General features: G+C 37.9%; 1 long non-coding RNA gene across 2 annotated transcripts; it reads left to right on the plus strand.

The window, feature by feature from the left end:
* Window positions 1-3,390: 3,390 nt before the first annotated feature.
* Window positions 3,391-15,740, plus strand: LOC149167210 (uncharacterized). 2 transcript variants are annotated; one of them, XR_016260541.1, is made up of 3 exons: window positions 3,391-3,960; window positions 6,296-6,452; window positions 15,698-15,740. It is a non-coding gene; the product is annotated as an uncharacterized LOC149167210 (long non-coding RNA). The 2 variants fall into 2 exon arrangements; XR_016260542.1 differs by lacking the exons at window positions 6,296-6,452; window positions 15,698-15,740 and adding an exon at window positions 4,102-4,328.
* The last annotated feature ends 9,886 nt before the right edge of the window (window positions 15,741-25,626 follow it).

A 25,626-nucleotide genomic window follows, 5' to 3' on the forward strand; every position in this document is an offset into this window, starting at 1 on the left:
AATAATTCAATAATGCGAAAAAGTTCTAAACTATAAATGCATATCATATACTTAGTAGGTACTCCTTCATATGCGTTTACTTATTCTTTCAAATTAAAATTGGGGAAAATGTTTATTCACTCATTATTAAAACTATATTTAGTAGGCACTCCTTCAAATCAAGAGTGAGGAGTGTTTACTTATCCTTTCAAAATAAAAATGAATAAAAAATTTACTCACTCATTGTTAAAGAAAAATAAAGAATAATAACAAAATTATTAACAATATTAACATTCAAGTGATGGAAAAATTATCACATCAATTAAATAACTCACTTTCATTTAAACTAAATATTTCCATTAAAAAAATATATTATACTTATTTTAATTTTTAAATATAATTACTTTTTAAGTTATTTATAAAAAGTTTCCAATTAATCAAATTCACTTTAATTAATATTATTTTAAAAACTTTCACATTTAAATATTTATATTAATAAAAACTTGATAACCTTATTTTTTACAATTATATCACATATTTAAACTACTAAGAAATAAGAAATAAATATACATCACTATAATATGCCATTGAAAATAAAATATAAATAAGTAAGCTCATGTAACATATCAATTACAGAAGTCATAACAACTTTTACAAGGAAAAAGTTATTATTTTATTAAAATATAATGAATTATATTCATCTTGGAACTAGGAAAGGTACAAGAGTTTTATATAGGTTGATTCTGATTAGTGGAATGTGCAGTAGAATATTTATTTATATATCATAAATAAAAACTAAATATATTCATTTTTAAGATGTCCTTATGGAGCTTCACGTTCAAATACTTATGATGTAGTGCTTCCCAATAGAGGGAAATAACACCTTAAATTAAATTTGATTTAAACAAGCCATTTTCGGCATGGTTTTTTACACTATTTTTTATGCTAGCATATTAATCAATATGATAATAATATTTATATTAAATTATATATTTTTAAAGATTTCCTTTAAGTGCCTAGGGGATTTTTAGGTAGAATGATATAAAATGTTTAATTGAAAAATTAAATGGGTTTAATTTTGATTTCTTTCAACCAATTTACAACTAGATCATAACCTAATCAATTTTTTTTATAGAACATAAAATTTCTAAATTTTTGGTCAAGTTGGTATCAAAATTCCGACTTTGGGGATTCTTAAGGTAACTCCCACACAAAATTACTTTAATTATTTTTGAAGAAGCTTGCGGATAAAATTGTTTGAGGGTCAACGTTTCGAACCTACCAATGAGGTTCATCATCAAGACGAAGACTAATAAATCATCAAGACGAAGACTAATAAAACTAATCTACCAGTACGATTAAATAGCAAAGGGAGATGGGTCAACGTTTGGAACCTACCAATGAGTTCATCATTAGGATTGAAAAAACTTACCAATGAGGTTCATCATCAGGACCAAGATGAAAAACATTGATCTACTAGTACGATTAAATAGCAAAGGGATGCATCAAGATCCAAAACTAGCCGTTAGATAATAATATTATTTTACCAGTATGATTAAATAACAAAGGGATGCATCAAGATCCACAATTAGCCGTTAGATAATAATATGTACTAACAGTACGATTAAATAGCAAAGGGATGCATCAAGATGGGTCAACTTTTCGAACCTACCAATGAGGTTCATCATCAAGACCGAGATGAAAAAAAACTGATCTACCAATATGATTAAATAGCAAAGGGATGCATCAAGATCCAAAACTAGCCGTTAGATAATAATATTATTTTACCAATACGACGATTAAATAGCAAAGGGATGCATCAAGATCCAAAATTAACTGTTAGATAATAATATGTACTAACGACTAGACAGATTTTTTTTTACTCAGAAATTTTTATTAAAAAGAATTAATTGTGAACAAATTAGGGAATAGGTTAGAAAATAATGTAGGTATATATATATATATATATATATATAATTCTTATATTTTTTTTATTTTTCTTCTTCTTGATCATTAATGTTTTTTATACTATTTAACCTTATTTTTTATCTTTAACAATTAAAAAATATATTATTAATATTTAATTATTAAAAAAAATTAGAAGGAAAGAGCAAGAATCTAACTCTTGTTTAATTTCCAGCCATCATCTCTATTGAGATTATGAGCCTGTTTTTTAATTTCAATGGCATCTCTTAACTTCCTATGGTGGAAATTATCAATTTTAGCAAGGACACGAAATATTCTATACAAACATGGTGTTTCGTTTTCTCTACATGCTCAACAATCACTAAGTAGCGGTAACGATTATGTCAGATGTCTCATGCTCTTGAAGATGACTTTAATTAATTATGATAAAGTGCCACTTAAATAGTTTTCAACCTAAAACTGTTATTAGGTTATTTTTTATTTGGGAATGGCCATCCTTGACATAAAGACTTCTTCTTAACTACAGTGAACTTACATGGTCACCTTAAATAGTTTTCAACCTAAAACTGTTATTGGGTATTTTTTTGTCTAGGAATGACCATCCTTGACATAAAGACTTCTTCTTAACTACAGTGAACTTACATGGTAATTTGTTATTATGGGACCCGCAAGAGCTATGCAAAGGAAACCATAAGTACTTTTGGAAAGATGAGAAAGAAAGAAAGAAATTAATTAATTTAACGTCCACAAGGCTAAAATAGCCTATGGTACAAATTGCTTTTCCATCTAGTTATTGTATTCAACCATTTTCTTGTGAAGCTTCACAATAAATGCTCCCAACTTCTTGACAAACCCCTTGCTGAATAGATTACACCAAGAGCTAGCTGCCAAAATATCTACATAATTTTCCTTATTGTCTTTGACAATTTTGCATTCTAAAATGAAATGTTTTTATGTTTCCACTTTTCCGGAAGAGCAAAAAATACATACTCTTTCGGAAGAGAAAATTCCTCCCACAATTCTTTTGGCCTTTTCTAGCGCCTTGTTTCACAACGGAGTTGATGAGAGTTAGTTCTTCGCTGAACAATAAGAATTTTCGCTCTCTAAGAAATATTGACCCATATATATATTTTTTTATGATTATAAGTGGGATTAAACTCTCCAATAAAATATTTTTTCTCGAATTGTAAAATTCATCCCTACACTGTGATTTTAAATATATTTTTAATTATAAATAAATTTAATTTAAAAATATGTTATATTATTTAATGAAATTGTAATTTTCACTTATAAGATTAAAATGACGTGATTGGAAAAAATAATTTAGAAATGGTAATTTGAGCCATGTAAGTGTGACACTGTTACAAGCTTGAACAAGTTTCCTCCGCCTCCATTTTCTACTCCACGCTTTAAATTGTTATATTTTCTTTATTTTTACAATAACATCATATATTACTTCAATATATCTTTGCATCTTCACACCAGTGATAATTCAATCCCTATAATTCTATGGATACTCACACGAACACCGTTGGAGATGACCATTTGCGTTAACATAAATTCCCACACACGCTTACAAAAGAGCAGAGGAAAAATCATGACAGTTGTTGGGAAGAGGAGAGAGGTAGCTGTCGCTGTAGGAATTACAAATAATTGTGAGTGTGAGTTCATGTTCACGGGGATGGGAAGGAAAAGGCGAGGTCATGAAATAATAATGGTGACAGCCATTGAAAAGGACCCCAGAAGCATCTTGGATGACTCCCTCAACGTGGGTGATGTGCCACATTTGGTGGTTTTGTTTAGGCATAATTCTGGCCACCGACAAGGCCTTGAAAAGGGGCTTCACAGTGGCCATTGGCTTTGTTAGACTTTTTTGAGCCAGCAACGACATTCATATAGCGATGGCTTCCACTCTTCTATATATTGTCACTAGTGGTGTTGCCCTTAGCTATGAAGGGAATCCCCGCTTCTTCCGTAGTGGAGATTGACACAATTCCTGGAGTGTGCCACCTCAATGATTTGGCAGAAGGAAAAAGGATCCATTCCTCCATAACGGTAACTAGCTATCCACTGGAAAACATCTTAGGAAATAAATTGCTAAGCATGTCCACGAAATCCAACAATTTTATTGATGCATGCCAAATGTTTGACGAAATGCCTAAGAGAAACGCCATCACATGGAATGCGATGTTGCAGGATGTTTTCAGAATACACTGAGTGAGAGGTTCCCCATCTCCTTTGTCATCTTAAATTTGCGAGCAGAAAGTCAAATCAACTCACTTCAGTAAAAGTTGGCATGGAGTTCATGATGCATGGCATCTGTTTGACTAAATAACATTTGTAGATATGTATTCTTTTTGGAATGATGAAAAGTACCTACAAGATATGCATGTTAGCTTTAGCAAGGAATTCTTTGCTTTTGATTTTGATGCGTCAGGGGAATGCGTTAAGGGAATTGTATCAAATGCTTCAGCGGGAAATTCTTTGGTTACTATGTATGCTAAGTGTGAAAATTGTCTTAAGGGATTCCAGTTGTTCATTTTAGGAATGGAGTTTGTTCTTGTGAGAACTATTGGTGATGTTAAGGAAGGAATCTTGGATTTTTAATCATTTGCTTGTGGGTTTATTACTTCTGGGGATCTCTAATAATGCATTGTAAAATAATGAGCTAGGGCCATAACACTTCATAGCCAGACATGTGAAATACATGGTGTTTGGCATATTGCATTGGTTGGACATACATTATAATTTTCTGATGGCTCAAGGATTGGCTAAAGTTTGCTTAGTTGAGATTCCCTGTGTGAATTTTAGTTTGATAGGTATTCATTTGAATCGACGGAGCTTAGAAATGTTTGTCGCATAAGGAGCCAATGCACATTTTTTGTGGTATTTTTGGAGAGGCCATATGTAATTATGTTTGTCATGTTCCATCAAAGGAAGTGTTATTATGGAGTCAGCTCTCAAATGACACCTTCTTGTCATATGCTGATGCTTTCGAGTGGTTCAAAGGACTATAGGATCTTGATCCAACCTTGTGAACCCTTGTGGGGACGGATAATGAGTGTTTGTAATGTGTTTTCTAGGTTGGGTAATGGTATAGGTTATTCTTCTTTCTTGAGGAACATTTATTGTGAATGTATTTTTATTCTATTTCAAAGTATCTAAGTATCAATTGGAAGGATTGGGCACATATTTGCCTCCAACCCGACAAGCTAAAAATGTTGTACTATACCATCCATGTTGGATCCTCTCATATGCTTACTTTATTGATGCAAGAGAAAACATATTTCAATTGCCCCTGCACAGATACTTGTCTTGCACTAACAGAGAGTTGAGTTAACAGTGATCAAGACAAGTCAGGTGATCATCATAATTCGTATTTCTTTGAAAAACATGAAGTGGTATCCGACTTTATATGTGTGATGTACTGTAATCATATCTATCAAATGGAAAAAACAGGATACACGTATTGTTTCTTACTCGTGCGTAATTTTGCAGAAATTGTCCAAAATATCCCACTAGAAATCCAAAATGGATATGGCTGCATGCTAACAGAAATGTCAAGTCAAACAAACCAAGCACTTAGAGAAACGATTCTTGAGAGGAAGGATTTCATCTTTGCATGTCCATTTGTGTTCTCAGAAAGGATTAAGTTATAATTGTGCAATTGGCATCCTTCTTCTTCAATATGAGAGATATTGGATTCTTCTACAGAGTTAAAGTTACCACATATGAAAGTTTTTACAAAGGCCAATGAAAATATGATACAAAAACATGCTACAGCTATTGTTCTTGGAGATTCGTTGGCTTTGCATCATAAATACGGATTGGTATTAAGTTGCCATATACCCAGAGCAATTGAAGTGATACTTCTCAGAAAAAATCCTGGGTTTGAAGCAGTTTTAGGAGCATTCCATTTACATTATGTATATATGAAAATGGAATATACTCTGTAACTTTAGCAACACTGCCTTATAAAAGGCACCTAACAAGGTCACGTGGAATAAAAAAACCATTCAAAATTTGTCAGAGCACTCGACCAATTTAGTTAAGCAAAATTATTTGGATTGTCTGGAGAAAGGGAAACACCCTTAGATTCTCATGCCTGTTTATTACAACAAATTCAACCTGAAGAGATATTGAAACTTTCCACCATATAAACTAGCATGAACCCCTTTCTCTGGAAGTATGTGGGGTTTTAAACTGTGTTGCGAAAATCACAATTAAATCGCGATTTTTTGTAAAAATCACATTTTTTTTATCGGCCGATGTTATCGTATATTTTTCCTTTTGAAAAAATCATGATCCAACGCGAAAAAATCGTGAGGCCGTGGAACAAGAATTTTTTAAATGTTTAATTGGGTTTTTTTTTGTTTCATTTTGCAATCAGAGGGCAAGCATTAGAGCTGATCAGAGGGCAAGGGTGACAACTAAGGAGGAGAATGAATCTACAAGGGCGAGAGAGGAGAAAACCGAGGAAACTTCGGATTCCAAGCACAGAAATTTTGAATTTGGGTCGAGTTTCTTCAGCAGGGCATGGATTTTAGGTATGGGCATCAAATTCGACCTCTTTTTTTCTTGTTTTTCCCTGGGTTTCAGTCACCCATATATTTTCTATGATTTTTTCTTGGGTTTGAGTGAGTTTTTTTTTCCATTATTGTTGCATTTAGTGGAGAGCGTTTTTTTTGGTAAAAAGTTCAAAATGTTGATTGTTAATTTTATCTGTTTAAATTCTTCTTGTGCTCTAGGTTTTTCTCATGATTTTTGCTTGGGTTTGAGTGTGTTTTTTTTGCCATTATTGTTGCATTGAGTGGAGGGTATTTTTTGGGTCAAAAATTAAAAATGTTGATTGTTAATTTGATTTGTTTAACTTTAAATTCTTCTTGTGCGCTAAGTTCAATCTTACATTAAGAGTTCAACAAACATGCCAAGAAATTTAGACCTTTTGTGGGAATATGGTGAACCCGAGATGGGGGTTTGATAGATCAAATTTGACTTGCAAGTTATGTGGGCACCATATGCAGGGGAAGTATACCGATTGGAATTCCACCTTGCACAAATTCCACGACATAAAGTAGGACTTTGCACAAATACAACTTCAGAAATCATTCGTAAAACCCTCAACCCAGTGGAAAATATAGAGACAGTCAAACTGAACAAAGAAGCTATGAAGAATCAAATGGCAGGGGGTAGAGTGGTGGGAGGTGACCATGAGAGTGGTTCTTCTTTAGCATCAATTTCTACAGTCAACCCTACAACTGCCTCATGATTTTTTATTCTTGGAACCACATCTAGTACACAACCATCTATCAGGTCATATAATGCCCTACTTTTTCAATTAACTAGACAATTACCAAAATATAATACACAAATTTTACAATTAACCAGACCATCAATTTAACCTAATTTACCAAATTAATTGCATATACATCCCTGCATATCCCATTTGAAGTTGATGGCCAGGCTGACATTGCTCTAAGCTTACTCCCGCTACCAAACTGATTGATACGAGCTTGCCTATCTGGGATTAACCTATCCGATTTCCAAATCTAGAAAACTTAGTGTTTAGACCCCATGCTCAAAACTCCAAAACCAACACTCATTTCTCTCAATTTCCAGTCACATCTTGAGCCCCAAGCTCATCCCTTACTATACACAGCTTCTCCTTCAAAGTAATTTTCCCCTCCTTTCCGTCTCCTCTCCTTTCAAAAGAACCCCACTTCCCCTTCAACGAGCTCTACTACGAACATTTTTTGTTTTCACTGCCTCTGCATCAGGGAAAATATATCCAAAAACCATCCTCCCCATAACTTTCCTTACTTCGAGATAAATAATCTCCTTGAGTCTGTCGCCGCCCTCATCAATTGACCGTCCTTTGAAAAATATACACGTCCCTCAATTTTCCATCCTTAAAATATCCACGACCACCCTCTGAAAATATCTATACACCGTTTAATTTTTGAATAATATATATACACCCTTGCTTATATATATACTTAATATGTATGGATATGCAAATAATATTCTTTAAATTATTTCAAGATATGTGACACGTGAGATTGAATGAGGTATGTGACACGTGAGATTGAATGAGGTAATATGAGAGGTTAACAATAGGTTCTTATTTTTGACTTAGTTATCGTAGAATCCACAGTAAATACCATTTTCCGTCAATGTTTCAAATCCCAACCGGGATCCATCATCAGGACTTCTTGAATGTTGATAGTAGAAGAGCTTGATTTAGGTATTTAAATAGCTATGAGAGTAGATTTTAAGGAAGAGATTAATGTCGGCTTGTTTTAATAATATTAATTGCAAATTTTTGAATAATCTAAATTATTATTATAATCTTTAATTTAATAATTAATATTAATAACTAAGGTAGTAATCATTATTATAAATATTTAGTAACTATTATACTAATAATTCCTATAAACATTTAATATTTAATAAATGTTAGTATAATATTATTAATTTTAAATTAGTATGTGAAATATTTATTTTTATTTTTATGAGAGGTTAACAATAGGTTCTTACTTTATTCTTATAACGGACTATTATTATGAGGTAGTTCACCCATTTAAATATTCAGAATACCAGCGGTAATTTCATTCAATGATTTAGTTTAAAAGCTTCTTTTAGTTAATGTTGTTTTTTTAATATAATATTTAGAATATCCCTGAATGTGATTTAATATAGTTGTGTTTTATATATATTTACCCATATTTATAATCACCCTTAATTTTATGTATAAAAATTATATTTATTTATAGTTTGAATTTACATAATTTAGATTATATTGAGAGTAGAGTATCGTTTATCAGTTATGATATAATGCGCAAATATGTGCAGCGAAGAGTAATGATGTAACTCCTAAATGAAGGCGTGTTGTATTATTGAATATTTATAATCAGTTAGAGTGTATACTAGTGCAGTGCATGCAATGCATGCATATGTAGCTATCATATGCATGCCTGTATGCATTGCTAATATTCTTATGCTCCCTGTATTAGAGGTGGGTCATTACAGATCAACTCTTAAAAAAAAGGAGAAGGAAGAAGCTGACAAGCTGGTGGGCAGGTGTTTTCTATGGAGTGACATTCCCTTCAGCATTGCCAGCAACAATCCATTTTATCAGCCCATGGTTGATGTTATTGCTATTGTTGACTTGGGGTACAAATCCCCTTCCTATGATGACCCAAGGGTATATTATTCAAAATGAAAAGGTCGATTGCACTGTAAGATTGGAGGAGTTCAGGGCATCATGAGCACATATAAGATGCACTGTGATGTCAAATGATTGGACTGATCAAAAGGGTAGAACCCTTATTAACTTCTTGGTTAATTGTTTCAAGGAAACAATGTTTATGAAATCTGTTGATGCATCTGCACATATCAAAGATGCACAATTATTGTGATTTGTTGTACGTATTCATTCAAGTGGTGGGTCCACAACATGTTGTCCAGGTCATAATAGACAATGCTGCAAATTATGTTGTTGTTGACAAGATGCTTATGGAGAGGCATCCTAACTTATTTTGGACACCTTGTGTTGCACACTGCATTGACTTGATGTTGGAGGACATAGGAAAAATTCCTTTTGTCAGAGACATTGTTGAATCATCAAAAAACATTATAAAATTTATATATAATCATGCATCTGTGCTTCATTTGATGAGAACATTCACCAATAACAAAGAGTTGGTGTGCCCTACTATTACACGGTTTGCCACTAGCTTCATATATCTTCAATCTCTCTTGAATCCTATGTAGGATGTGAAGAGAATGTTTCATTCAAAGGAGTGGCATGCTTGGTCATTTAGTTGCAAATCAAAGGGAGAGGCCATATGCAGATTATTTTCATACCAAGAAAGCTTTTGGGCGGGAGTGCAGGAGGTGTGTAGCATTACTGAACCTTTGGTAAAGGTTTTTCGATTAGTTGATGGAGACCATAGTTTTAAAACTCGGACTCAGATTCAAAACCGGCGGATGGCCGACTCTGACTCAGTATCGACTCGGCCTAGTTGATTTTAATGACTTGGTTTTTGTAAAAAATACATTAAATATTCCATTTTTTATGGAAAAACATATTTTTAAAGATTTTCATTCATGTTTCCAAACTCAGAGCATTAGAATATAGAGAGAAGACAACATATGATCAAAGTATGCTCATGAATATGTCTATTATATCAAAATGGCACCTAGTGCACTGTCTAACACATGTAATATAGAGATCAAAACAAAAGCACATAACCAAGGAGGTTCTAAATGGCCTCTACAACAAAACATCACTAGTCACTACTGCTAGAGAAGCCAACATCATTTGGCTCAGACTCTGAATCAGAGTCAGACAAGGAAACCCATGGCTCCTCCTCTTCATCAAGATTTCCAACTGCAACTGTAGAAGTAGTAGCACTAGCAATAGTGAGAAAACCAACTCCAACTCTTCACAAACACCTCACAAATGCTCACACAAATGCAATGAGATAACTGTGAGGAAATGTGAGGGGGTTGGGTCACTTTTATAGGCTTGGGGGAGGGGTAGAGGCACTTAGAAAAATAAAACCAAGAAAAAACTCACTTTGAAGTCCACTTTGTTGTGCCTTTTCCCCGCGGCCCAGGCTGGCCGGTTTAAGACAGGCTCAAACGAGCTGGCCGGTCTGTTATCGAATTGGCTGAGTTGGTGATCGACTCAGCTGGTTCGGTAACGAACCGGTCGCCTCACTGTTTTTCTCTACCGAGCCGGCCCAGGCAAGGGTATGGCTCAGTCAACCAAGCCAAATCCGATTCAGACCGGCCTGGTTTTAAAACCATGATGGAGACAAGCCTGTAATGGGCTACTTGTATGAGGCCATGGATAGGGCCAAAGAATCCATTCACAACTATTATGATGATAAGGGGGATGAGGGGTTTGAGAAACAACAACTAATATGGAGAGTGATTGATGAGCGATGAAACAATACACTCCATCGTCCCATTCATGCTGCTGGAATCTACCTGAACCCCACATTTTCTTACTCCTGTGGTTTCATATTTGATGTTGAGGTCATGGACGGATTCTTCACTTGTGTTTAGAAGATGATGTCATCTCCAGCAAAACGTGTAGAAATTTCTAAAGAAATGGAGATATACAAGATGGCAGGTGGCTCATTTAGCTTTGAAATGGCTAATCATCATATAACAACCAAAATTTCAGGTAAGTTTTAATTTGTTTCAATTTTCAAATTTCATTGTCCCTTCATACTTTGCTTCAACTTTCAACTTTCAAATTTTTTCTTATGTTTCTCTTATTTGTTGTAGATGCATGGTCCAGAAGCTATGGTGGCAAAGTACCCAATCTCTAAAAGCTTGTCATTCGAGTGCTCGACCGAACATGTAGCTCCTCTGAATGCAAGTACAGCTAGAGTGTATTTGAAAAAATATACACCAAGAAGCACAACATGTAAAATTTTTTCCAATTAATTTTTTGAATTCATTAAATAATAAAAACTATAATTTATTATTTTTATAATTATTAATTTATAATTTATGAACCTTGTACAAGTTGGAGTCCCAACACCTTAACGACATGGTCTACGTCTACTACAATCTCTGATTGTCGGTGAGGCAACTTCAGAGGATACCTGAGATGGAGGCCATCTCGCTGGGATGAGATTGACAATGGACACCACTTCTGCATGGAGGGTTGAGGCCAAGAGGCCTGACATGGAATTGACCCCTGATTGGTTAGAGGAGGAGGTAGTGGAGGGGGTAACATCTACAATGGAGGAGGTAATGGAGGGGGTAGCAGCTACAGGGGAGGAGGAGGAGGAGAAACAAGAGGAGGAGGTGACATCACTTACCATGTCACCAGTAGAGGACATGGTCTACCTCCTCTGGTTCCTAGTTCTTCAGCTTCTAGAGGACATCAAAGTCCAATGCCAGCCCTAGGGCCTTCTTCATCTAGAGGGAAAGCTATTCCATTCTCTCGCAAGAGGGGTTGAGGAAATCAATAGTTACTTAGTGGTTCATTTCATTGTATATGGCTCATGATATGAGATGCATTTTATATTTTTTGTTGATATTTTGAGGTTGAGTCAGGACCCAAGATTCAGGACATGATTCATTGTTATGTGTGATGTAGCATTAGATACATCCTATATATTAGTTCTCTTTTCATATTTATGTGTCAATGCATTTATTTAATGTTGTAGATGCATTAGATACTAAAAAAATTGAAAAAGGTATATATATTTTTGTATTTTTTTAGTTTTGCTGATTTTTACCGATTTTATCCCGATTTTTATGATTTTTTATTTTTCCAAACCCTCGTTGATTTAATCCCGATCGTGATTATCGCAACATTGTTTTCAACCTCATGAATCTACCAAGGAATGGAGCCTTTCCCACATAAGTTACTCTCTAAAATATTTGCAATACTAAGGAATCATGAAATCCAACTGATACTGAAGCCCCATGTCTGAAAAAAGATTGAGCCCAACACCATTCACATTTAACTTTGCTAGGCGATATGAAAATGTGGTATAAGGATGGATCAAGAGGAGAACCTGAGGAGCTGCATTATTATCCAATTAAGGAAGCCAATTTTGCAAAGAGTTCTCAACAAGCAAGGCATGTAATTCCAGTCCCCCTAATTTACAGATTGTCGTGGGAATGGATGTCACTAATCCAATTGATATAGGAGAATAGAATGTAGACATAATAGAAACAAAGGTAATGTGATCTGGTATTATCATGAGCAGCTGAAGGTAACTCCAAGAAGCAATAGGTAACATTATCAGGGTCCATCAAGGGTAATACATATTTTTTTTTGAAATCACAAAATAAATCCTCAATGGCAGTATTTTATGTGGTTGACAATTTGAGGTTGGGCTTCACTACATCATTTGAAGACATTTTAAAAACTATGATCTCTCCAAAGGCAAAAAATAATAATGGGGATGGAACATTGACTGATGAGGCTTCATTTTTGCATCCTTGTGACATGATTAATGGATTAAAGTGTGGGTTGATGCTTTATTACCCCAATATTGTCCTGACAGGAAATGAAGATGATACAATTGTACGCAATCTTATTGTCATATTTTCGAGCTCAATATTTGAACAAGACTGTACTAGTCCTGTTCTGACAATAGAAACTGCATACGATTCCTTTCATTTTAAATTGGATGGGTTGTAGATTTTAACCCCATACAAAAATTACCTGCATACGAATTCTAAAAAAACAGAAAATAAACAATGGCAATAGCATAACACATAAAACAAATATACACAGAGATTTTCCCCTGGATCCCAAAACTGGGACTACCAGATTGGTTTTTCATTATGTTCCTTTCAATGTTACAATACATATATATACATGCCGAAGCATGCATAAACCCCAATCCATTAACCATGGATTAGATCATAACCGTAGTTCCCTTGACTGGATCTACAAAATACCATGGACCGAAAACCATCACGCTCAAAACCATGTGCGAAATCCATGCACAAAACCATAGGTAGGTCCGTCCACCTAATATAGGGTCTAAGACTCTAAAAAAAAAATTCCCGGGGCGCTGCCTCGGACCCTGTAGAGGGGGGCTACCGCCCCCCTGTGACCCCCCCGCTGCGCCCGACGCAACGAAGGGGGAGCTCTGCCCCCTTTCTAACCCCCCAACTTAACTACTATGGCTAGTCGTGGAAAGAATATAACACAACCCAACATGGGTATGAAGAAGTGTTATGTGGTTATATCAGTGCGACATCATATGCAAGAAGGTTGTTTTTCATTTTTGTGTGACTATCTTGTGTGGAACAAAGATAATTAAATCTGATAACAGGAACCCTTCCCTTTTGAGAAATAGCAGGATTTCTCCATGTAAAATGATGATGCAAGTCCAAGGTTGAGGAGCTAGACTACATTTGCAAAACCTAATCCCTATATACACTTCAAAGAATTTCAATCACCCCATAGACCAAACAATGTGCAGGGCTTACATTTGTTGCTTGGTGTTTGCAATGGATGGTTCAAGATAATATTAGATACCATTCCAAGAGAAGGAACGACAAGAAAGAACAAGAAGGGCTTCACTTGCTCAAGGAAAGTGTGCTATGGATGTTTTTCCAGCATAATGGTGATAGGATTTTTAAGGTAAATTTAGTTTCCAGATCCAGAACTAGCTTGGAACTTGAATGTGTAAAACATCATTTTTCTATGAATCTATTGTTATTGATTACAGTTAGGCACTTTTTCTAAGTTCTTAAATTTCATATGGGATGGCTTGACATGGTTCTGTGTGAACCCATCTCTCATATCAAATGACATTTTGAAGAATATTGCAAATGAGGGTGAAGGAAATTGAATCTGAAGCAATGCTGCTGAAGGCCTTATTAATGTTGTCAAAATAATAAATGAAGAGAAATTTGAGTGTCTTCTTCTACTTCATAACCTCACTAGATTCTTGGCACCTAATTCAGTTGGGAAAATTGTATCCAATCATCAAATAAGTTCAAGTCTAGAGACAAGGGCCTTGGTTGCATATTCACCCATGGTATGGGATTTGGAAAGACATTGCTAGAAACAACTTTATATACACTGTTATGTAGTTGGTTAATCTAGGTTTGAAGTTCCTCTTCATGGTGAAACTAATGTATTGCATTACTAGAAATAATAATTTGCTTCTTGTTTTAGAGCCTTAAGGAGTTTACATGGTTCAGGACTTTTCCCGGAAGAATGCAAAGATAGTGAATTTCAGCATCTTTGGGGTAGCATGTTGACATAGTCCTGGAGGAGTTTGCTACAACAGAAAAGGGCCTATTATGGATGCTTCTTGGAAGCATGAAGTTGAGGCATTGATCTTGAGGATGTTTCCAGCTTTGAGGTACAGATCGTATATCACATTCTGGGCACAAGAGAGAATGTTACTTCCAGCAGCTAGAATGCCTATCATGGAGTTTATTTGCAGCAAAAGAAAAGGAAGCATTGTTATCAATCACTTGGCTAGTAAAGATATATTGAAATCTACAGGGGCAAATATTTAAAAGGGAGCACAATGAGACATGGAATTGTTGATATTAGTTCATACTCGCATGTTGAAAATAAGCAATACAGTGGCAGAACTTTTCTGTTGTACTTTGATGGTCCTATTATATTCGAAGGTGGTAATGACAATAGTGGGGACAAGTCTATTCGTATATCATATTTGTTGTAGGACATGGAAACTGAAAGGTTTATCCTTGGGTGCAAATGCTTCTCCTGAGGATAGAAACCCCAGAAGTTGTGGCTACTAGTAGCATCTCTGAGGTAGGGCGAGAAGATTTGTGGTTAGATTACAACACATCTGAGAGATATGTGATATCTTCGATGGCCATAATGCGAAAACATTCATACAGTGGGATTGTTGAGGTTGATCACAAGTCTAGGAATGTAAATGAGTGTTGAAATTACATTTTCCAAATAGGGTTGGAGGCAGGTCACAGAGTAGGTCAAAATTATTTATATGTTTGACAGAATGGATAGAAGTTTGTTTCAACAATATGTTAGGTATTTGGTATTATACAAATTCTACCAGAATGTTATAATGGTTATGATGCTTCTCTGTGGTTAATTTCTCACAGAGCCTCACGAGTCACAACTTCTGTTTTTGGGTTTCTAGAAGATTCACCTGTTGATTAAGCGGAAGACTCTTAACCCTATCAGTTAAATCATTGATCAACTTATACATTAATTTTGTCAACTACATTTTAATTATTTTCTCCCATTATTTTATTGGTGTGATGATGATCATGTTGAATTGTAATGTTTGCAAAGGTAAAGCATAATGGACAGATGGAGTGAGGAATTCCAGAACAGACCCGTCGATTTGGCATAAGTTCAATGCTCCGGTTACAATCCTGAAATTGCAAGTACGAGCCTGAGGACGCTAGGCAACAATAGTACCTGCAACTATTGGTAATCTTGATTATACATGTATCTAAATGCACTGAGGGTAGTGCATAAATTAGGGGGAGGGAAATGTAATACCCTCAAGTTAATCCTTGAACTATAATGTACTTGTTCACGTGATACTGGGATAGTGAGCTATGATATGTTGATTAGGCTATTGAGTCGGATTCTATTGAAGCCTATATGTGTATAATGTGTTAGGCAAGTGGGCTAATGTATTGATATGTTTTGAGGCCAAAGTAGAGCCGGTGTTTTAAAAGGCCAGCGATCCTGCATCATGCAAAGTGCACTTGTTAAAAAGAACACCACAATTGTAGGCTAGGGGACGAAAAGAGTTTAGGAGGGATATTAATCCACGATGAGAAAAGTATCTTGATATAAAATAGCTTATAATACTATAATATATTATTGGAATATAAAGAGGGTCACCATGCCTATAAAATGGTGATTCCTTTATTCAGTTGGATAAGGATCAGTCTGGATAAGTGTCCTTGGATAAGTGTCCTTGTGTGAGGGCCTCGAGGGGACCTAGAGACCTTTGAAGGAAGCACAAGCTCCTACAACTACAATGCTTTGGACATCCCTGGCCTGCTGAGTTGGTCACCCTAGAGGTAATGGCACAACCCAAGGGACTGCAAGTGCAGAGAAGGGGGTGCACTACTTGTGTGTGGGGATGATGAGGGATGTGAACATATTAGTTAGAGGTCGTTGGGGCTTGGTTCCTTGGCCATGTTGTGTACAATACTGGTTATTTACTTGGCTCAAGAGTTAATGCCAAAGTGGAGTCATGGCCCTAGCTTGAGGGTGATCGACTGCTGAGAGAGCTGGAACAACGTGGTCTACGACTAAGTGATACGTCCAATGTCTACAACTAGTCAATATATTTTATTAGATGAGTGTCCAAGCCTGTTTATGTTATTGATGGTTGTTATGCATGTTCTTATATTTTTTGGTTATGTTATATTTTTGTTGAGCTATACAGTATCAACAACAATGTGAGTGGCATCAACCCAACTAGGTAGCTAGGGGATGTTACATCCTAAGATTCACCGTATCATAATTTATTTTTTCCATCGGTTTCTTTTTTGACATTACACATTAGCAAGATAGCTGAGAAACCACTCATGGTATAAGTAGGGCCTTGAATCAGTGGGTTTGAAAGGATTTTATTATTAGTTTTATTTAATGAAGGAGAGTGGCCTTGATGAATCCACATTTTAATGATTAAGAGAAAGTTCCCCTCTTGGCTCCATGGTTTGGATAAGGTTTGGCCAGTTGCAAGAGAATTGAATAGATGACCAAACCTATGGTTGGGTGGAAAACAATTCACCCTTCATCAATGCATGCAACTATTCATTTTAACAAAACACGTACCTCTATAATTTGTAAACTGCAATTTAATTTTATTAAATGAAATGGTAATTGATGTTCAAAAAAGTTTTATATCTGTCTATAGAAATTCATATGACTTCTCATGATGCCTATTTATGGTTGCAGGCTCATATTTAATGATTATCATAAGCATAAGACTCATAGAAAATTCTTAGTTCTTAGTTGTCTTTGTTGTTATGGCTATAACACATCTCTTGAAAGGAATTTTAAGGCTGTTAGTGAAGATGAATTTTGTTTGTCAACCTTTTAAACAGTCTTCATGGCTGGCTTGAAATGGAAGATTCTAAGAATGGAAGGCTCTTACAGGGTCTTAATTTAGTGAGATCAACATACACCAACTTTGAAAAATGATCCTTCACATGCTGTTTAGGGGTAGGCTAGGCTAGTGAATTTCTTGGATCTGGATCTGAATCTTAAATGGTATAACTTTGTTATAGTGAATACCAAGTCAATTTAGTCTTCACAAAACATCTGAAACAAAAAATATTAATATTCACTAAAGAATAGATAATCCATAAAAACCTACGATATAGATGTCATCCTTAGATGCACAAACCCAATAACTAGGCTTTGATATCTCTGTAGTGGACATTATCGATCCATTGTACTCTTGAGGAAACAAGAAACAAAAGTTTAATTTTTCATTTGATCAGAGAAGGCTTTAGAATTGTAAATCTCTTAAAATAAATTAGGCAATATTTTTGGCCTTTCCTACTTAATTTTTAATTGGCTTTTGAAAGCCTAAACAGTGGAATCATAAGCAGTTAAGATTAGAGGGAAGCTTAAGAGCTTCCATCAACTATTATAATTATGGAATGAAATGTGAGAGAACATTATATTCAACTAATTGGAAATCTATGAACATTTTTTTTTAACAAGTTCGGTTGCTATATATTAGTTTGAAAAAAAGAGGGAGGCATCTTGCCATACATTAAGTGCTTCTTGAGCATTACGGATCCAAGGGAATACAAAATAGTTCCAATCCTTGATCCTGATCCTATTTCTTCTAGCTATAAGACATCTTTTGCTACTATAGATTCGTACAAACTGAAAACACCAAAACTTACAACAGCAACACATTACTAATCAATTTCTATGTGACTGATCTTTCGCGCTGTGGAGTCCTCCGGGTTCTGGTCAGCCTCGTTCGGTTTAGCGCTGGAGGAGGATGAAGCTTCTTTGTATTTTTTTTCCATCATATACCTGAGGATTGTTATTGATTCTTCAGCATGAGCACATCTATTACTAAGATCGCTGAACTGCTCGTGCAGAGAGTGAACTCGGTGAAGGAATAAGTTCATCTCAGCGCGGTATTTGTCATGAAGGATTCTGCACTGCTCATCAAGCTTTGCTTCCAGGTTCCGGATTTGTTCAGCCTGCCTAGCCTCTATGCCGCGAACTTGATCTTCCAAAGCCCTTTGTTGCGCGCGCACTTCCTCAAATTCTGCCTGCAGATCGCGGCAGTGGAAACATTGTTCAGGGCGCTCCATGGGATCCGCTTCTCTGATACGAAGACTTTGCTGGATTAGCTCGCTATTCTTGACTGCGAACACCTCTCTGGTATAGAAACTTTGAAGTTGTTTCTTGGCACTGGTGCTGCGCGCTGAATCCCCTGGAATCTGAAGATCGACACCTCTTGCAGAAAGAAATAAAGCTACTTGAAGCAAATCTACTCTAAAGGGAAGGATACCATCACAAATTGCCTCACTAGTATGAAGGAGACTGAGTCGCTGTCTGGCTATAAATAGCGCGTCTGTGCAGTTGGGGCGGGAGCCATCCTGAGAGATATTTCCAAAATTGGTCCACACAGCCCAATGCATATCTGATTTGGAGCAGATGGTCTGTCTGGCGGGACGATTTCTTCTTGCAGTTCGGTGGCTTCCCACACTTCGGGCAGATTTTTCAATCCATTTTCTGAGTATATTCTCATCTACCTTGCCAGCTCTGTACAATGCGGTTTGACTGTGATCATGTGAAGCATGGGAACGAATGAAACAAGGGGGCTGAGCTGATTGCCCGATCTGGTTCCTAATATTGTTCCTTGCTTCCTTATCTAAACTGTCCTCTGCTCTGCTGATTTGCCTGCAGTTGCGGATTCTATTGGTTACGGTGCCCCATACTTGAAATGGATGCGTAATCATGGCAATAGGTGGGTAGACAGGATGTCGTTGCAGCTGAGGTGGCCTTTGGGGCGGTCACAGGCCTTGTTGGCATAATTGTCAGCATCTTTGTTGAGGCCACGCAGAATATGGTAGTAGTTGACCTCCTCCATCATGTCGTTGAGAATCTGATTTCTACTGATGATTTGTTGCAATAAGGTGTTTGGTGAAGTCTGCCTATTCACCATGAGCCGAATTATGATTGCAGAATCGCCGAAGATGGTCGCCCTTTTGATTCCTAACCTGATCAGTTGCGTGAGTCCTTGGAACAGGGCCAATCCCTCGGCCCTGTTATTTGATAATTCACCCAGCCCCCATTCAAAATGGAGAATTGGCTCACCATTAGCGTTGCGTATAAGACCTCCTGCCCCTGCTTTGCCAGGGTTTGACTTTGAGGCTCCATCGAAAAACATATGAAACCTGTTGCAGTTGCTCAGCCATAGAGCAAATTCTTCTTCTTTGAGTCTCAATTTCCAGCCATTACTTGTCTCATTCTGCTGTAAATTCTCTTTTCTCGTTGCCTGGGCACTGATAAGGCTGCCATGCCCATAGATGAGCAGATTTCTTTCTTCGACACTTAAGTGGGTGGCCTCAATCTTGCCTTGTATGCGGGTGGTGATTGCTTCCACCGCTAAACTCTTGGCTTTGTGGCATATAACTCTTAAATTGTGTCCTTTATCTTGAAAAACCTTGTTATTTCTGGCCAACCATATGCACCAAACAAGAGTTAATGGAATTGTGTTCCATATTCTTTGAGTTAGTTTGCCCTTCTTACCTTTCCAAGGGCAATTTTTCTTCCAGCTGTGAACAGTTTCAACTATAGATGCCTTTGGTTCCCAGGCAACCTCCCCTATTGAGGCCATATCTTTCCAACACTTCTTTGCGACTTGGCAATCAAGGAACAAATGTTGCATTGTTTCTTCAGCTTGACAACAATTTGGGCACCTGGAGGGTCCCAATATGCCCCTTTTTTTTAAGTTTTCTGCTGTTAGAATCTTTCCTTTCAGGAGGAGCCAGAAGAAAAATTTAACTTTAGGAGGGGCTTCCGCCTTCCAAGCCAATTTCCAATGAATCCAGATGACCTGTGGATAAGCGCTTTCACACAATTGTTGATACCCTGCTTTGGTTGTGTAGAGAGTTCCCGTAGGGTCCCATCGATAGCTATCTTTTATCCCTTTTTGGACTGGAGCTTTACTGTGCAATAGACTCTTTAGAGCTAGGAAGCTTGTTTCGAGATCTCTAGGATAGTCCGGGAATGACTAGCCTATCCAAGCTTGAGTTTGATTTCCCCACTGCGTTATTTGAGCTAGATTCCAAATTCCTCTGTTATTAAGCCAACTGATTGCTGGGGCTGCTTCTATATTGGACTCTATAGAACACTGGCCTGATATTCTATCAGTAGAGATGCTAATGCTGTCACCTCCCCCGGGTATTTTTGAAGTATGTTGGGCCATAAAGGGGATGATTTTCTTACACAGTTTCCAAATATTGGTGCTGTCTCTGCTGGGGACATTGGTGTCCAACAGTTGATGCCGAGTGTTATTCAGATATTTGGCCTCAAGGACTGTTTTCCACCAAGCTGAGCCCCCTGTAATTAGTCTCCAAATAATTTTAGCCCCGAGGGCTAAATTTAGCAGATTTGGGGATCTAATTCCAAGTCCTCCTTTCTCAAGGGGCTGAATAACATTTTTCCAATTAACCAGGTTAAACTTTTTTTTCTCCGACTTTCCTCCCTGCCAGAGGAAGTGTCTGAGAGCTTTCTCCATTTTGTGATGGAAGGCCATTGGAGCTTGGATCAGAGAGAAGCGGTAAATGGGCAGAGAGATCAGGCCTGATTTTAGGAGAACTAGGCGACCAGCTGGGTTCAGCCACATAGATCCCCATTGCTGAATCTTCCTTTTTATTTTATCAAGAATTCCATTCCAAGTATCGATCTTCAGAGGCCCCATACTGACTGGCATCCCAAGATATGTGAAGTGACTCCAGTCAAGCTTGTGTGAGACTCCAAGAATGTTTGCAATGCTATGTATGGTGTGATTCGTTGCATTCCATCCATAGACACAGCTTTTAACTTGATTAACTTTTCCTCCTGAATAATCCATGAATTGATCTAGTATCTTTTTGAAGCGCCTTGCAATGGTGATTGAAGCACCTCCCATCAAGAGGGTGTCATCTGCAAATTGGGAGTGGTTGATGTTCTTTGTGCCCTGCTCAAATTGAATGCCAGTTATGAGGCCGACTCTTCGGTTGTAATCCAAGGCTTTGCTAAAGGATTCGGCCATAAGAATAAATAAATAAGGGGACAGGGGGCAGCCTTGTCTGAGACCTCGGGAGGATTGGAAAGCAGCACAAGGTCGCCCATTTACCAAAGGGGAAATCCAAGGGTTTGAGATGCAAGCTTTGATCATATTTATGAAGGAGGAATTGAATCCCATTTTGTGTAAAACTGCAAACAGAAAGGAGTGTCTGACCCTATCAAATGCATTGGCGAGGTCGAGTTTTAGGACAAAGCCTTTCTCCTTTCGACTTATGCTAGAGTGTATAGCTTCTTGCACAAGGAGAATGGAGTCTGATATGTGTCTATTGGGCATAAATCCTCCTTGGTTTTCTGAGATTAAAGAGGGAAGGTGAGGCTTGAGTCTAGAAGACAGAATTTTAGTAATGATTTTATATGCCGAATTGCATAGGGATATGGGCCGAAATCTTGAGAAGGTAGAGGGCCTGTTCTCTTTTGGGATTAGAGCTAGGTAGGTTGAGTTGGTGAAGCCCCCCAATTTGCCTTTCTGAAGGGACCAGCGAATCATCTTTAGAAGGTCTTTTTTGATCAGATGCCAGTATTCTCTGTAAAAGCTTATTGGAAACCCATCGGGACCTGGAGCTTTGTCCGGATGGAGACTCCAGATTGCTCTTTGTACTTCAACCTCTTCTATTTCTTGCGTAAGCTTGCTGTTCATTCCTTGAGTAACATCTCTAGTCATGTGTTGGAGAAGACTTGAGTAATCCTCATCGCTCTTATCCTCAGATAATAAGTTTTTGAAGTGAGCTGTTGCTGCTTCTTTAATGGAATCTTGAGTATCGTGGCTCTTCCCATCACTGTCTTTTATTATACTCACAGTGTTTCTTGCCTTCCTGACTGTAGCTTGCTTATGGAAGTATGAGGTATTCTTATCTCCTTCACGCAGCCACAACTGTCTTGATTTTATCCTCCATTTAATCTCCTCATCTCTGGCTGTTTGCCTCAGCTGGGTATACAGTCGAATCTCATCCTCTTTTGTTTGCTGGGTGAGACCTTGCGCCTCAATGTTTTGCTGGACTGTCTCAAGGCTTTTTTTTATGTCTTTTTTAATGAGCTCAGGTTCCTGATAGTTGGTCTTAGCCCAAGATTTGAGGGCCTGCCTAGTTTGCTTCAGCTTGGATTCCCAGATAAAAGCCGGGGAACCCTCCACGTGCTGGGTCCACGCTTGCATCACCGCGTCTCTAGCTGCAGGGATTCGGTTCCATAAGGGAGAATATTTAAACGGGAGGGGTCCAAGCTGGCTTTGACTGTGCAATGTGAGCGTGATTGGATAGTGGTCCGAGGCGGAGATGTTGAGGATATCTGACTGACCGGTGGAGAAGGTGGATAGAAAGGCGATGTTGATGAGGAAACGGTCGAGCCTTTCCATGATATTTCCAGCTCCTAGACGCCTGTTGCTCCATGTGTATCTTCTATTCTTAGGTTTTATGTCTACTAGATCTTTCTCCTGCATAATATGCTCAAGCCTGTTTCTGAAGGGATCTGAGCTATAGTTTCCTCCTCTTTTCTCATTGGTGTGCATGACCAGGTTTAGATCCCCTGCAAGAATAATATTGCTGTCATGATCTTCTTCTATGTTTGTGTTCAGAGTATTCCAGCAAACTTCTTTTTCCCTATAGTGGTTCGGTGAATAAACATTGTAAATTTTAACCTCTGCTCCATTGTCCTTACTTTCCAGTTTAACACTGATCCAGTGCTGATGGATTTTGGTGAAGCTGCAAGTCCATCTACTATTGTCCCACATTGTTAGAATGCCACCCGATGCTCCTCTGGCTTCACTGGCGCAGCCACTGTATTGCTTTTGTTGGCTGATTAGTCTGTTGATTTCCGACTGATCTAGTTTCGTCTCTTGAATGAGTATGATTTCGGGTTTTTCACTTTGAATTAGTTCCCTGAGGGCTGCTTTCTTGGAGGGGTGCCCTAGTCCCCTGCTGTTCCAGGATAGCAACTTCATCATGATTTACCAGTGGTATGGAGAGGTGCCCGCCTCTCTTTGCCTTTATTGTTGTTTTCCTTGTCCGAGTGTCCAAGGATGTAGGATTCGATAGGTGTCTGGGATCCCATTGCTATATCTTTCTGTGCGCTTTCTTCTCTTTGCTGCTTAGCCGATTTCCTGCCAGGTCCATGCTTTTTGGGAATGTCACTGGGCGCACCATGTTCCTTTGATGAACTTCTGGTGATTCTTATGGAGTTGATATCAGGAGAGGGTTGAGAAGATTGGAGGGGAGAGGAATGTGGATGCGGATCAGATGAGAGGGGGTCTTGTTCGGGGTCATCCTCAGAAAGAGAAGCAAAGGGATTGGATGATGGAGGGATGGAGGGGTCCGATAGTCTAGGAGGTGAAGAGGGGATGAGAGGAGGGTGCTGCTGAGAGGATGAGGGGGGGGGCTGATGAGATGAATGAGGATGAGAAGGATGAAGCTGGGAAGGCCCTGGGATTTCAGTTTCTGCTTGCTTCATGGATGGGTTCGTTTTTTTTCTCTTTACCGTTTCCCACTGTCCTTCTTGCTCTATTGAATCTACAGCTATAAGTTTTGGGCATCTATTAGCAAAATGTCCATATTCGTGACATACCTTGCACTTGAAGGGGATCTGCTCGTAGTCCAGCTGTTGAATATGGCACCAGTCATCTACTTTCAGTTTGATTGCCTCTGGTAGTCCGCGTCCCAGATCAACTTCCACACATATTCGCGCACAGGCCTGCATGTTATCCTTGGGTTCACTTCGATCTATATATTTTCCAACCGCGTTCCCTATTGCTTTGACCGAGTCATCTCCCCAGCAGTGAAGAGGGAGATGAGGAAGTCTGACCCAAACAGGAACAGCACTTGGAATGTCCAGCTCGGGATCAAAGTCCGGGGTCCATTTGTTGAGGTAGAGTCCTCTGGAATCCATGAAGTAAGGCCCATTTCGAAAGATTAGATCCTTGTCCTCCTTGGTTTCAAAGTGGAAGGTGAAGTATCCTCTGCCACAAAACCTTATAGATATTTTCCCTTGAACCTTGTCTGCCCAGTTACGCTCTACCCATCTTTGCACAGTTTTGGGTGAGGGCCATAACCCTGTAAATTGACCGATTAGTCCTTTCTCTGCAAGCGAGATGGCTGCCATGCGAGGAATAGTCGGGGGCAAATGGACTTCCTGTAACACATCTAGTTTCTTTACAAACTTGGTTGCTGTCGGTCTTGGTCTTTGCTGAGGTAGCGATTTCACCAGGATGGAAAAGGCTTGTTGCAGGTCCGGATCCCCTCCAGGCGGATCCGGTGGATCCATGGGAAGGATCGTCGAGCAGAGACGCAGTAGCGAGAGAGGCCGAGGGCTGAGAGCAGGCTCAGGCGCGCGCGCGCAGAGCAACAGCTAGGTCAGTTTTTTAAATTAGCATCCATCATTTTCCCTGGAAATCTATGAACATTATATCTAGGTTGGTAAAAACCTAAATATTCATTTAAATGACATTGGGTCATGTACTTCGCTCAAGTCTTGTGGACCATGGAGTAAATTAATCTTTATGATTTCAAATCAACCATTTTAATGGTCCATATTTAACTATAACTATGCGAATTTAATTATGAACGTAGCATACCTTTAATGTCCATTACGCCTATTGTGGTTTCCAAGCCTTTGGGTAAAACTATTTCTAAACGCCTGAAAGCCATCCGATCAAGCCTCCTTGGCTTATCACCGTCGGATCTTGTGTAAGGTGTGAGGAGATTCTCGTTGGGTGTGGGACCCTGATTACGTCGAGGGAAGTCCTAGCTTCACGAACGACATGAGCCATACAATGTTTCTTAATACAATGATTAACCATACAAGATTTCTTAATATGATATGATGATAATGATTACTAAGTTTATTAAAATTTATAAATAAAATTTATATGGTCTATTGGATTTCAAAAAGCTAAGGGATTATTCATAAGTTTTTAATATTTTATTTCTATTTTCAATAAG

The sequence above is a fragment of the Pinus tabuliformis genome, chromosome 5_1 (genome assembly GCF_031772625.1).
Source record: "Pinus tabuliformis cultivar Carrire ecotype Pingquan chromosome 5_1, CPIR1, whole genome shotgun sequence".
In the NCBI taxonomy this organism is placed as follows: domain Eukaryota; kingdom Viridiplantae; phylum Streptophyta; class Pinopsida; order Pinales; family Pinaceae; genus Pinus; species Pinus tabuliformis.